Source organism: Phragmites australis, chromosome 1 (assembly GCF_958298935.1).
Source record: "Phragmites australis chromosome 1, lpPhrAust1.1, whole genome shotgun sequence".
Taxonomy (NCBI): domain Eukaryota; kingdom Viridiplantae; phylum Streptophyta; class Magnoliopsida; order Poales; family Poaceae; genus Phragmites; species Phragmites australis.
The window spans coordinates 33671295-33686897 of NC_084921.1; positions in this window are offsets into that span (position 1 = coordinate 33671295).

The window sequence follows — 15603 nt, forward strand, 5'->3', positions numbered from 1 at the left end:
GAGCTAGTGTTTGGTTACTTCACGTCCGCCAATGTAAATGGCGGGCATGAGTAGTGCAAATTACTCGAGTGACGAGTTTTGTGTGGTGCCCAGGGCAATGGCTCCACCCATCTTTTGTTATCAATAGATTTTATTTTCCGCTGCGTAGTATCTTATAAATATTTATAGCAATGTAATGACTTAATGACATACAATATATCTTAATTACTCACTCTTTCTTAAGCTTTATTGTTATGATCTATATTGGAAAGGCGTGTGTTCCGATCTTGAACTTTGTTGCCGGGACTATCAGGATGATATTCTGATTAATTATTGCAGTCATAATTAGGTAAATGATCGACTTAATAATTAATTAGAATATTATTTAAACGGTTCCTCACAAAAAGTGTTGTAATTAATTTTGTCATGTCTACCACTATTTTTTCTACGCAAAAAATTGTTTAAGTAAACTAATAAAAGTGGTTTCATTGATTTCGAGGTGCGATGGATTAGTTATGAATTAATCTTATTGCAACACATTTACTCAATCCTGCATATTACAATAACTATATCATGATTTCATATATTTTTAAAAGATAGAGGATCATGTAAGAGGACTAAAAATTGGTTTCATAATTTTTGGATTATCAAATAATTAACTATACATTTAACTAGATTTAGAAAATAAATTTTCTCATAGAAAATATACAATTTTTTCATGAGTACAAATACTTGTATAATGTAGATCATGTTACAAGGAAACTAAAAAAAATTATTTCACTTGATTTGAAGCTCAGATGAATTAGTTATCAATTTTACAAGGTTGACCTATTTGTTTAGTTTTTTTTGAACTTTATTGAAATTCAATAGAACCGAATGGTTTTCAATGGAATTTGACTGATTTTCGAGCAAAAATGAAAAACGGGAAATGCAGGTGATTTTTGGTAGAATTTGATCGGTTTTCGATTGAATTCAGAAGGTTACCAAATGGTCGATTCGATCGGTTTGACTAGCTGAATTCAGCTGAATTCCGATCATATTTTTTGATATTCACAAAATCCAAGAATTCGCTGACCTCCGGTTTTTGCTCTGTTTTTAGACTTGTACTCAATTACACCTTGGTACGTTGTTGGTGAGCTATGCCATTGCTTCTAGAACAACCTTTTTTTTTTAATATGTAAGTTACTCTCTCTGTCATAAAAAAATTATTTTAGATAAAACATCATCTATGATATATAGATTTGATGATTATTTTCTATTAGAATATATTTATAAAATTCATTTATTTTTTGATATTATGAAAATATTTTTTAAAGAAAAATCTACATATATGATTTTAAAGTTTTCAAACTAGATATTTTGAAAACTATTATTAGCTAAAGTTTTAAAACTTTGGTCAAATAGTTTTTAAAACGACATATATTTGTGACATGAGGGGGTAACATACGAGCATCTTTGGTGAAAACTTCTGTGCCTCCTTCGTGACGAAGATGCGACGGCTGAGTACTGACGCGTGCCGCAAAATCGTTGCTGCCTCCGCTTGGCTGAGACTCAAGAACAATCGTAGCTTTCAGGACGAGTTGACAAAAAGGAGATAGAAAAAAAAAACGCGAGAATCAAGAAGAGCATATACAAAAAAAGGTGGTGTAAATACATCCTCTACTTTGTTTAATTTCTTGTTTGTCCCAGCAGCTAGCTTTGAGTTAGCGCCCCAAGTGTTTTTTTTTCTGGACTAAGTACTGGTGAATGGTACTTTTACGGAAACAGATACCGGAAATCCTCGTCTGATGTGTACTCCCTACATTGCATTATTTGCTGTACTATGAGTTGTCATAAGAATGGTGTAAATAAAACGAGATACTCAGCGCTTATCATGAAAAATGCTACGAATCTTAAGCAGGTTTTTCGTGCATAAGAGTTCATGTTGTACACATTTGCGGTCCATGTGTACTAAGCAAGTTTTGAACTAGGCAATTCATTCGTTTCTCCCCTTGATGAGCAAGGAAGATGCGTGTAGTTGCACCCGAGGCGCACGTAGATTTCAACCCTGCTTTATGCCCGGCCGAAAGGAGCAGCACCAAGACAAGAACGCACCGGCCGGATCCACAGAGGTAGAGAAGGAACGGCACTTTTTGATCTTGCTCTTGTCCTCTCTGTCATCTCCAGAATCGATGCTTGTTCTGGCACCGGTGGAGGGAGCTGTAGGTTTTCGTCTCTGGGAGTCAATGCTTGTCCCGGCACCCGGTGGAGGGAGCTGTGGTCTTTGTCTCACGCTCTCGGCGTCTCTGATAGTGCTCTGCTCATTTAAGCAGCTTTGCAGAGGGAGGACGTGTCTGCAACTGCACATCCGAGCCGTATCGTCAGCCTGAAGAATATGGGTGTTTTGGTTGTTCGAATCTTATAGCTTGATCTCCGATAAACATGTAGAGAGAAGCGTTCTAGTGTGATCTCACGTTTTATATCTGTTTTATATATATATATATATATATATATATATATATATATATTTGTCAGTATCATAAAATCATCTTTATACGAGTAACTAATCACAAACTCTAACTCTTGTACCTATTTATGTGGCCTTAGATTTAGTCAACTAAAAATAATTCAGCCTAACTATATCTAAATAGATATAATTAAATAAATACTCTTATTTAAAATAAAATAACTTGTTCATCCTTACTTACCTCATCTTGATTATACTATATAGCTCTATAAAACTTGAATCAAGTGAACTAAGTGATCGAGCCTACCTAACCTGGAGATCGAGACCAGAGAAGACAAGCTCCTCACTAGCGTCCGATCGAACGCAGCTTAAGGGCAGTTTCAATGGTTAATGTTAGCCACTATCTCTAACTATTAGAACATTTCAAAATTTATACGCTATGAAAAATTATAAACGCTATGATTCATATAAATCTTTTTAAAATAAATCTAATACTTAAACTAGCAGCTAGCTTTAACAGCCACAGCCCACAGCACCCAAGGGTTGCCCTGTCATGACCATCAGACCATGACGCGACATGTGGTTTGGCCTGAGGTGTTTCAAAGTCAGAGATTGCAGCATAGATGCGTATCTACGAGTAGTGTACTACATACTGAAAAGACCATCTCAAGTCAGCAGTCAACCGCATGCTTTTGTGTACACTGTGTTGTTTGTAGGAGCTTCAGCGCTTGGAAGCACATGGTGCATGCCACGAAATCGTCGGTCCTACTATTAATTTTAGAAAAAAAATTTCTGGAAGTTTGTAGTAAGAAATATATAGAGCATTACATGTAGAGCTCCTACGAAAATCTGCTGTTGGGGCATGATTAACCACACGAGATTTTTCTAGTTTTCATAACAAAGAAAGAAAGTACGTAGAAATTAAAAGAACTTGGTCATACTGTATTTATATCTTGCAAACGAAGTCAATTTAAGCTTACATAACCTAAAGAAAACATGCCTACGGATAGTCAGTCACCTTAATGGAGTACGAAAGACACTTCAGTAACAGTACTCGGCTATGAAGCCGGACAGTTTCTTTTTTATAGGTGAAGCTGGACTGTCGGTACACAAGAGCCCTAATTAAGAGACAGCTGCAAGTTGCAACAACCTACTCCTTCCTGATTTTAAATACATATTATTTTAAAAAATATTTTCTTAATTTTTATTTTTTACTAATTAAGCTTTGAAAATACTTAGGTTAGAAATCTTAAAATTAAATGTGTAGATTTATTTTAAAAATATTTTTATAATATAAAAAATTTAAAAATATATTCTAATAAAAAAATAATTAAAATTATACATTAGAAACCATATCTTATGTAAAATAACATTATTTACGACGGAGTACTACGGAGCTGGCCGACTCTTGCGGTCCCGGGCTGTTGCTGGGGCCCACAGCTTGGCTCCGATGAGCTGGCTTTTGTCCCAGACAGGTAGCGGGGGCCGGTGGCTCCCGTGAGGGCCGAGTTGGAGACGGGCCCAGCGCTACAGAAAGTTCCCGTGAGGAGCTCTAATCGACGGCCCTGTTCACCGCACTGCAAGGCGTCGTCTCGTCTCCCTCCCTGCCTCCCATCCGCTCCCTCCCTGGGGTCAGCCCACGCCACGCCACGCCGTGCGACTGCGCGACGCATGTGCTTCGATCTCTGCCGTGGACCGCGCGTGCACGGTTCCTCTTCGACTCTGCCATCAGCGTACGCACGCGTGTGCAGATTAGTCTCGGTGCGCGGCGCCTCGCGCGTCGGCGTGCGCCGTGGTTGCCTGGTCGGTGGTGCCGTCTGCCGTGCCGGCCAGCCCGGCGACAAAACGCACGTACCGTACAGCTCGTGCGGTCAGGCAGGGTACTAGACAGGGCTCATCTCATGCGTGTGAGCTACAGGTATCGGATCTCCCTTTTAACAGGGTCAGATCTCCCTCTGTCAGCTCGCGGGGCGTAATCCCTTCTAATCCACGACGCCTGCATTATGTCTCTACATGCTTGTCTCTGTTGCTTGCACGACGCTAGCCTGGAGGTCCATACGACATGAGTTGAAGGCTTTCCTTAAAACGGTTGATCGTTTCCAATGGAGCCATTAATTGAAACAGCTTGAATGCACAAACGTCCTTTAGGTTTGGTGAACGGCTGGTTCTATCTGATGCACCTTTTCATATATTTGACCTTCTCCAGAAGCTACATCACAAATATTTTTTTTTTAAAAAAATAGAAATGCATGTCTTATTCACTAGAGTACTAGTTTGGACAACTTGGCAGATCATTTCTTTATCGCCTAACATGACCAAATAACAGCTAGCCCAACCTGCACACAGCTTACGCAAATTTGGTGGTGAAAAAGAAAAAGAAAACAAGTACACAGACAGATCAACGCGCAACCATTTCTCCTCCTCCATCGCTTTGCATCTTCTACCTAGACGTCACGTGAGTGAGTTCTTGATCATAACAACCATGTCTCGTAAGCATCATGAGCTTGAGAGGAGTCCGCAGCGACAGCGGCGGTAACAACTTAACAACGCGGTGTGGGACACGGACAGCTCGTTGCAAACTCCTAGGAGTTGGCCGCCGTGCGCCGACTCTCTATTGTCAGGGTCCTCCCTCTCCCACCGCCCGTACCTGCAGAGAGGAGGGATAAGAACACTTATAGGAATTGATGATGTTCTCAGAGAAATGAGTGAATTCAGACATTTAAAATTAATCGGTTTTAAAAACTTTATAATATAAATCTATATCAAATTCTATCTAGACGTGATCTAGATTTATCTAGTGTGTTTACTCTAACATTCGAAAAGATTTACAACCTATAGTCAATCCTAACAAACTACTATAAGAAATTAAACATACAAAAGTTAGAATACAAGTATCTAAATGTGGAAACGTAAAAATGATAAAAAGAGCAAACTCGGCATAAGATATTTTTATCACATAGTATCTATGTCATAAACAACACTCCTATTTCACGTTGGAGCAGCCACCTAAGTTATAGCTCTCGAACGGTATCCGACCACGACCCTTGAGCTACCTAAGCCTCAAGTAGGTTGAGCCACTAAGCCACCAAGGCAATACCTCACTATAAGTCTCTTTTCCAGTCACTTGTCGCTGTCTTCATTTCAGAGCTTAAGTCATAAAGGCAAAAGTCTCTGCTTCCCCGTACAATAGTCTTATCGCTGCTCCACACTAAGTCGGAGGTTCAATAAGCATGAGTCACCAAAGCTCACAGTATCGACGAGTCACTAAGACTCTAAGGTACAAGTATACCACTTGGTACAATGTAGGATCACTTCTTGATCCACTCTCTAGGCAACAACAAATTGCAATAACTTTCTCTATGTCTAATAATACTAATCACTCTCTAATCTTATACTAATTATCTTGGATGATCACTTTTTAGTACTTTGGTGACTCGAATGTCTTCTCAAGTATATATGAACTTATCTAGACTCCAACACACTTAAATAGTCAAGTGGAGGGATATTTATAGCTTCAACCCCACGAACTAGCTGTTGCTCTAATGGTCACGTTTTGTTGTACTCACTGGATGGTCTGCCGTGTGCAACATTACAAGCACTGGACTATTCGACGGTACTCTCTAAAAACTAGCCGTTAAAACTCCATTTTTATTTTTTGAACACCGGAATATCTGGCGTGCATTGGGTGCCAACCGAGCCGTTATGGAGCCCCTATGAAAAATAGTCCAATATGTTTATTTTGTGAATACCGGAACATCCGACGTGTATTAGACTTCGCCACAAACTTTTTGTGAACACTTTCTTTGTGAACACCGAAGCATTTTTGTAAACACCAGAATATCTGACGTGTATTAGATTGCGATGCAAACTTTTAGTGAACATCAGAGTACTTTTCTTTGTCAACATCAGAGCATTTTTGTGAACACCGAAGCTTTTTATTTGTGAGCACCGGATTATCCAGTCAGTACAATTTCAGCAGAACAACAATGTGTATTTTGGGTATAACTTTTCACTCCAAAATCCGATTTTGATGATATTAGACTCTATGGAAATCTTATGCATAGGTATATATGATTGTACAGAAATCCATCCCATTTGATCATATCAAAATTAATAAAACAAGTTCAATTCATTCCCCTCTTTATCCCAGCTTTTGTGACTTCTCTTTTGTTGCATCTATGAGACCTACTAAAATATATACTTAACAAATATGTTAGTCACATTAACTATATTGTCATTAATTACCAGAATCACATAGATACCCTAAGAGGACTATGTTGGTTACAAGGTCGTGGTGGTCACAGCTCGGAAGGGTAGCAAGGTAACACTGCAGGCGTTGAAATATGATCTGAATTCCTAATTACGTCTCATTAGGGACATTTGCTTGGCTCATGTTCTGGATTGTTCTATATTAGACTCGAGTCTTCTGTATATAGGAAAACTAGTCTATACTCCGAGGAGTAAATACTCCCGGCTCGATTCATAGTTGATCCCGATATAACTGAAGTATATACTACTTTTTAATATGTATATACTACTTTTTAATATGTATATACTACTTTCTAATATATATATACTTCTTTATAAGTGAAATATGTAATTTTTTAAAATATATATACTAATTTTAAAGATGTACATACTCATTTATGAACACCCATTAGATGAGGAGTATGTACACTCAACAGTACAGAAAAGACTTCATATATATATATATATATATATATATATATATATATATATATATATTCATATGCTCTATGTACATACCATTTATCGCATGAGATACTCCTTATGTTATGAGATACGTATGTGGGAGTACATATTCCTAGAAGTACCAAATATGCTTTCTATATAGAAAAACTAGTCTGTATTCCTGGAAGTACATATCCCTACTATGATATACCACATAAATAAATTAGATATACTCCTTTATCACTATGAGTATACTTATTTACTCATTCTAAGATACTCCAATGTGAATTACATGAAAAAATTGAAAATAAGTCCATCAATTTTAATTGATTTTGATAATACCTTCATATTTGTACATAAAATGTAATATACTCAAAAAAATATGTACAAACCACCTAAAAAAATATACATACCACTTGAATGATCTTATATACTCATATGCTACATGTACATACCATTTATCGCATGAGATACTCCTTATGTTATGAGATACGTATGTGGGAGTACATACTCCTAGGAGTACCAAATATGCTTCCTATATATATATATATATGAAAACTAGTCTGTACTCCTGGGAGTACGTACTCTCTACTATGATATACCACATAAATAAACTAGATATACTCCTTTATTATCTTTATCACTATGAGTATACTTATATACTCATTCTAAGATACTCTAATGTGAATTACATAATTTTTTTTAAAGAAGCTCATCAATTTTAATAGATAACACTGTTGATGTCTAACTTAAGAGTTGTTCGAAATGCTTAGCAATGCATAGATCCCTGGTAGAAGCCGAGCGATGGTGCAACCATTGTTCGCGAGCTTAGAGCTTACTTAATTTTTTTAAAAAAACAATAACAATGATGTGAGTTGTATGAGAGGTGAGGATGATGCGAGATGTGGGCGATGCTAGTGGTATCTTCTGCACTGGAGGAGTTCCTCGGTGTAGTTCGGGAGAGGAACCCGGATGCCATGGACCGCTTGTATCATTTAAGCATCGTCCGTCGGTGCAGTTGGTTTTACCACTTTCTATACTTACTACATGTCGCATATGGGAACTATAAACCGAATACCTTTGTAGTTGTGGCTTTTTTGCATGTGAGTTGATGGTGGCATGGGTATAATAGGCTTGTAGCGGTATCCAATTTGCTCTGGGAGTAGTTCTGGATGACCCCCGCACCTATCGACGCATGATCAAACGGTTGGGGCTTATTGGGAATGGTTGACATGAGTACCCTCTTATGTGCGCCTGTGTGGACACACGAGCCGAATGGTCCTCGAGTCGTGTTGGTAAAGGAGTACCCCTGCAGGGTGTAAAAATAATTCAAATTGCCACGCTCTCGGTCATAAGCATGCTTCTGCCCATTTGTAATCGGTCGTAGAGGTACAAATATGGGATGATATGGTGTGGTATGTTGGTATGGGTTTGAGATGGTTCAACTTACAATTATGTCCAGGAGATGGTTCTATTTACATTTATATGCAAGTTGGTGGTTACAGGGTAGGAAGATAGATGTGGTTAAGTATAAGTGCTCACACATAGGTGTCAGGTTGCTTACGCATATGAATTTACTTAACCATGTAGCCTACTCCTTGCTAATGACTCAATTGAATAATCCTTGGAGTCGGGTTATTATATATACCCATTTTGGATTAAGTCTTGCAAGTGCTTTCATACTCACGCTGCTCTTTTAGTTCTACTGGTGAGGAGGAGCTTGTATTTGGCTACTTCATGCCCGCCGATGTGGGTAGCGGGAATGAGTAGTGCAAACTGCTTGTGTGGCGAGGTTTTTGGATGGAGCCTATGGGCATATAGCTTCACCTAGTTTTTGTTGGTTCATAGATGCTAATCTTTTGCTGCGTAGTTTCTAGTTTGGTTAGGAGGTAATCTGTTCTTATCCTCCTAGCTTCCTTTTGTTGTAAATTATTGTAAATGGTTAAATGCTTAAAAAATTGTAATATAATTTCTTTACTCGCTCTTTCTTAAGCTATGTTGTGATGCTATAGGTTGGAGAGGCATGTGTTCTGATCTTGAGCACAAAATATATGCTGGGATTACCGGGATGATTTTTTGTTAATCATCATGGTCATGATTAAACTAATGATCATCCTGATGATTAATTGAAATACTATTTGGACGGTTCCTCACAGTTAGTATGTTGGCGAAATTATTGAGTACCCGAGGATTACTAACCAGCCTTGAACTACTAAAACTACTGGATACCTGAGGACTACTAATTAATTTAGAACTACTAAAACTATTATATAGCTGACTACTAACTAACCTAGAACTACTAAACTACCAGATACCTGACTATCGACTAACCTAGAACTACTAAAACTACTGAGTAAACCAAGAACTACTGAAACCGTAAGAAAGTACTGACAACTACTGAATACTTGACTACCAGAACTATTGAACACATGAGAACTACTGATCATTTTTTCATAACTAACTAACCTAGAACTACTGAATATCCGACTACAGACTAATCTAGAACTACTGAATACCTGAGGACCACTGACTAACCTAGAAGTACTTTAAACTACTGAATATATTGAGGACTACTGAATATTTTTTTTCACAATTGAGAAGTACTAAACTTACTGAAACCATGAGAACTACTGATGATGATGGGAGCAGGGGGAGGCTACTACTGACGTGGATGAGTTAGTTGCTTACAAAAATCAGCGCATACAAAAATCAGCTCGTCGGATCATGCATGGCGCCTTGGTCTGGGTTTGCCAGGGCAAGCGTGCGGGGACGCGGGGGACACGTGGTGGGGCACTAGGGGGAGGGGGTTGGGGCGCATGGCGAGTAGGCGCTGGGGCACGTATGAAGGTGCATCTAGCCCTTAAGTGTAGTTTTAGTAATTAATGATAATACATGTGGACTAACAATTATGTTGATAATTATGTTGATAATTGTTAGTAGGTTGTTACATAGGTGATGCATGGAGGATTGAGTATGGATTCATTAAGTAATGCCATATGATTAAGAGAAATGCATCGAGATGAATGAGCTCTAGGTGATGCTTGGGTAAATGATGACAATATTTATAGACTAATAATTATATTGAGAATTATTAGTAGGTTATTCCATAGGAGATGCATAAATGATAAAACATGAATTCATTGAGGAATGCCATAAGATTAAAGAGATGCATTGAAGTCATTGAGTTCTATATGATGCTCATAAGATGATGAAAGAAATTCAAGAAGATTGACAATAAGTGTGTAAGTCATTTGTGGAGATTAAGTTACTAAAGGTATGGAATTGTCAATTGAGATTTATGGACTAATCCATGTGCTATATGCTTGAGAGTAAGTTAGGGTTAGGTTCCATATGACGGCAAATATTGAATTGAGATATTAAATGTGCCAAATTGGAAGAGCAAAATTGAGACAAGCTTAGTGAACAACTTGTGTGCTTGATTCTTGCACTTCATGCCTTGGGTGGTGAACCGGATGAAGATGATATGAAAACATAAATCTTCCATGCTTGGTGTATGGAAGCAATCAAGTGAACTTCATCAAGCTTGATTAAGATGGGAAGCGAGAATGAATATCATCATCAAGTTCAAGTGAAGAGTTGATGACAAGCCTAGAAGAAACATCGAGACTCGGATGATGTGTTCATCAAGTCCGGTGGGATGGTTAGCTCAAGGCAAAGGTATAAAATATAGGGCATTTTCTTTTGCCAATCAATGGTGATTAGAGAAGAGAAATGACCGGATTGATATGATAAGTGCCATATTATTGAGAGTGGTCTTGACGATTTCTTGAGTTTTACTGATGAGCCCATGGCTCATTTGGATACCATCAATACCGCCAATAATCCTCAAATCGTACAAGGTCCAATTACAAGAGCACGTGCACGACAATTAGACCACCAGGTAATTTCATTTCTCACTGTTCATGCTTCCTTGGATGGGTTCCTACTAAATTCTTGTCATATTTTATTGCTTAGGAACGTGGAAGAAGCACCACAATCTTACCCAAATGTCACCCTCAAAGGCCAAGTCTACTTGGACTCGAGGCCGAGCTCTAGTCGTGGTCGTGGTCGAGTCGCAGAACAATATGTCAGTAAAACGGGCATAACTCTCTCATACGAAGTCCGTTTTAGGCAATCTTGGACATTTTGGAAAGCTTACGACGAGCCATTTCCAATGGATATGAGCTGAACCAAATATTTCTTATAGTTTAGTCAGAGTAAAAGAAATAATGTGATGTGCTACCGTTTTGGAACTAGTTGGGTCTTGTAATTGTGTCAGGGTCGAAGTCCAGGTTGTGTATACCTCTTTCCATGGTTGCACAACCGTAGTTTGACCTCCTTATGTCCCCCTATATATACACAATATCCGTCATAGTTTAGGTTTGGGTTTACTTAGATTATTCTGTTTTACACAGTTTCACCGCTTGTTTGGTTTGTGAAACTCCAACTCAAGCACTTCATTGGTAATTAGTAATATTCAGATTGTATCTATCTATCCTTGCTTGTGTTCTCAATTCTCTTGCAGGAAAATTCTTCTTGACAAGATCAACTGCTCCTTGGCACGGTTGATAACCACAAAGTAGTGGTGTAGTGGTTACGAGGGTTCTCGATCTGTATTGGTTAGAGCCTTTGGATCATCAATGTTGAAACTTCACCAATCGACTTATCATATCCTTCAGAAGATTGGCAAACGCGCATCATTTACCATATATTGATAAGCTCAATCTTGCATGTGCATATTCTCTTTTGGTAGGATGCTATAATTTACAAATGAGTTTTTCAAATAGCTCAAGTTCATGTTCCTACTCCGTATGGTATGCAACTAAGTTTGCAAAGGTGTTTTTGCAAGTTGTCATAGTGAATGTTTTAACCCTTGGTCACATGGAACCTTTAGGTTGCAAATTTGTTTTGCAAAAGTTTAAGGTTCATGTAGTTTTCATTGTGGTGGATCTTTGGATTATGTTTTAGGTTTGATCTACTATGTTTGAGATCAAACAATCAGTTAAGATGTGTAACCCTTTGAATAAACTATTCATAGAGTCCAAGATCACCTAAATCAGACATCAGGTTCAAGATTTATCACCGTTTCTCTGAGTGTTGATAGTGCTATTTTGGGAGTGGTAGTTCGACCGCCAAGAACTCTGGTCTGACCGTCAAGATGGTTTGTCTGATTCCTGAAACTAACACAAAACTCTCATCTCTCTAGATCGGGTGACGGTTCGACTGCCAAGGAGGCCGGTCTGACCACCAGAGCTTGCAAAAAACCTCTATTTTCCTGGCGAGGATGGCGGTCCCATCACCAAGAGGGTTGGTCTCACCGCTGGAAATGTGAAAAGGCTTTAATAGCTAGTTTTAGAGTCGTTGGTCCAGTGGCAGTCCGATCGCCAAGTGAACTGCGGTCTGACCGCCAGATGCGCAGAGAAGTTAGACTTTGGGCAACGACTATATTTTGAGTTGTGATCTATAAATACCCTATGTCCAGTGGCTTAGGCAACTACTCCTACCCCCAATGAGCATACTTGAGGTAAGCGATGTCATCCCCACACATTTATGCATGTGTTGCACAAAGAGAGCGTTGTGAGGCAAGAATCATATGCATTTGCATTAGTGATTGCGCTTGAGGCACCTGGTGAGAGTCGAGTTCGTCTTGGCTTGTTACTCTTGATGTTTGCTAGCACCTAGACGTTTGCGATGGCATTGTGATCTGGTGATCTTCTAAGAAAGCTTGTGAGAAGGCCTGATGTGATTGTGAGAGACTTTGTGCATGCTTTGCCGGAGTGGTAATGTGTAACTCTAGTGTAATCGAGATAGTAAGTGGTTCATTGGATTAATTCTACTCAAGATCAAGTTTCTTATGGTGAGCCTCTTCTCATGGTGAAATTGCATACTTGATAGATGAGCGGTTGAAGGCTTGAACCCACCTTAATGTGGATTAGGAGAGACCGGCAAGTCTCCGAGACCACGGTAAAAAAATCCGGTGTCTCCTTTGTTGTTGCCTACTAAGCTTATTTACTTTGAGCAATTTACATTCTTAGAATTATAATTGCTTACATGTCACCCTAGGTTGCAAACCTTGACATAGACATAGAATCGATTGCTTTCATTGAGACATATATTTTGGGGGTTTCATATGTGTTGTAGCCAATTGTTTTAAATCCGCATCTTTATCGGTTATATCTTGCTAGAATTTTTAGAACTTCCTATTCACCCCTCTCTAGTCGGCCTCCTTGATCCTACATGTGGTATTAGAGCCTGATCTCTCCTTTTAGTGGACTTAACCATCCTAAGAGAAAAATGATGACGACTTGTTATATAGAACAACTCGGTGAGACACCTTTATTTGATGGCACAAATTATACTCACTGGAGAACACATATAATTTCTTATTTTAAAGCCATGAGTCCGAAAATATGGTGGATTTTAGATGTGGGCTTTTCTCATGCTTTGGATGACCATGCTCCAACAAAAGGGCGAGACAAATGCCTATATCTCAATGCTATAGTACTAATGCTTTATTTAGTGTTTTGAGTGTAGATGTGTTATATGAGATATGCAATTTAAAGAGTGCTCATGACACATGGGTCAAATTGCAAGAAAAATATGATGGATCCAACATGACAAATGATAATTGCATTGATGAGGAGATGATTGTGGATGATTCTTCTATCTCAAGATCTAACAATGAAGATGATTATTCTCTTTATGGCAATTTAAAGAGTGCTTATGTTGATGAATCTACAACTACATCACATCACCACATTATTTTATAGCAAAAGGTAACAAGAAGGTAAAAAGTGTTGATGATGATGATAATGATAATGAATATTCTTATGATGATCTTATAGAAATGTTAGAAGGCATGGACGAATATATTGGCAAAGAGAAATCTAAAATGAGAAATTTAAAGAAGAAAAATGTTTCTTTGAAAGACTTATGTGAGGAGCTAAAGAGATCTCATGAGGATCTCAAGGAATCTCATGAGAAGCTAAAAATATCTCATGAGATTTTTAGTGAATCTCATGAGATTCCTTGAGATCCTCATTAAAAATATCTCATGAGATTTTTAGTGAAACTCATGAGATTATTAGTGAAACTTATGAGAAGCTCAAAGAAGCTTATGATTCTCTTGTTGTCAATGTATCTGAAAATGTCAAAGTAGACATAGGCATTACATGAGTATCTAGGTCATGCATTGCATAACATGCGATTTAATTGATAACATGCCATGTGTATCTAGGTCATGCATTGCATCTAAGGATGACATGTTCACTTCTTGTGATGAATTACTAGATATACCTTGTAGCTCAAATTTGGATGCTAATTCTTCCTCTATGCTTGTTGAGACTAACCTTGTAGAGGAGAACAAAGAGCTAAAAGATGAGATCAAGAAATTAAAGAAGAAACTAGAAGGATGCTACAACTTGAAGACCGCTCTTGATGATTCTTGAGTTATCAAAGAATCATAGACGATAAGAGTAAACTTGGTTTCCACACCAAGAAAAAGTAGTACAATCGAAAAAGACATAATAGAAGACATCAAAGAAATACCAAGATACAAAGAAGATGAACAAGAAAGAAGAAAAAACTCCCGCTCACATTTTGTGCTTCAATTGCAAGGAAATGGGATACTTTGCCTCAAGTTGTCCTAGCAAGCTTGATGAGAAGCCAAAGACATCAAAGAGGCAAATTGGCATGAAGCAAGACAATGTGACTAGAAGTAAAAATATAACTTGTTATAATTGCCAAGGGAAAATGGCATATTGGTAAGAACTTTCCAAATGGTAACACTCCTAAGACTATTCTTTTCAATAATCATTATTTGCTTAGGAAGACTAGAAATGGTACCATAATTGCTAAAGTTGTTAGTTCACATAAACTTCATGCAAAGGCTATTTTTGTGCCTAAATCTCTTGTGACTAACATTCAAGGACCTAACATGGTTTGGGTACCAAGGTGCTTGAATTATTTGATAGGTACTTGAAGAGGCATTAAAAGCTTGACTCATTTGTGAAGAAGTAATTTCACACTTTATGCCAAAATAGAGTCAAGTATAAGGACGGACTTTCTACATTATGAACCAATGCCATCTCGGTAACAAGTATTTACACTGAAGTATCTAATCTCTATCCTTGAGTAGGTTACATTGTTTAGTCGGGCATAATATTATTGTTTGTTGCTTTCTTATGCATCATGTTATGATTTAGCTTTTGAAGTATATTTGTTTTGGTTCAAAACACTCAAAAGTGTTCCTAGTTGAATCCTATAGTTCTTTATCCAATCTTTATGTGAATCTTAAGATTAAACATGTTTCTTTAATTGACAAATTAGATGTCATACCTCTAGTGGATTTAGATATGTTATGTCCTAATTTCATTTCTATATATATGGACAAATCTACTAATTATTATATTGATGATGCTTGTGTTTCTAACTCTATTTCTTATATAGCATCTTTGGAAGAAAGAAAATGTTGAGCTAAGGGCTCA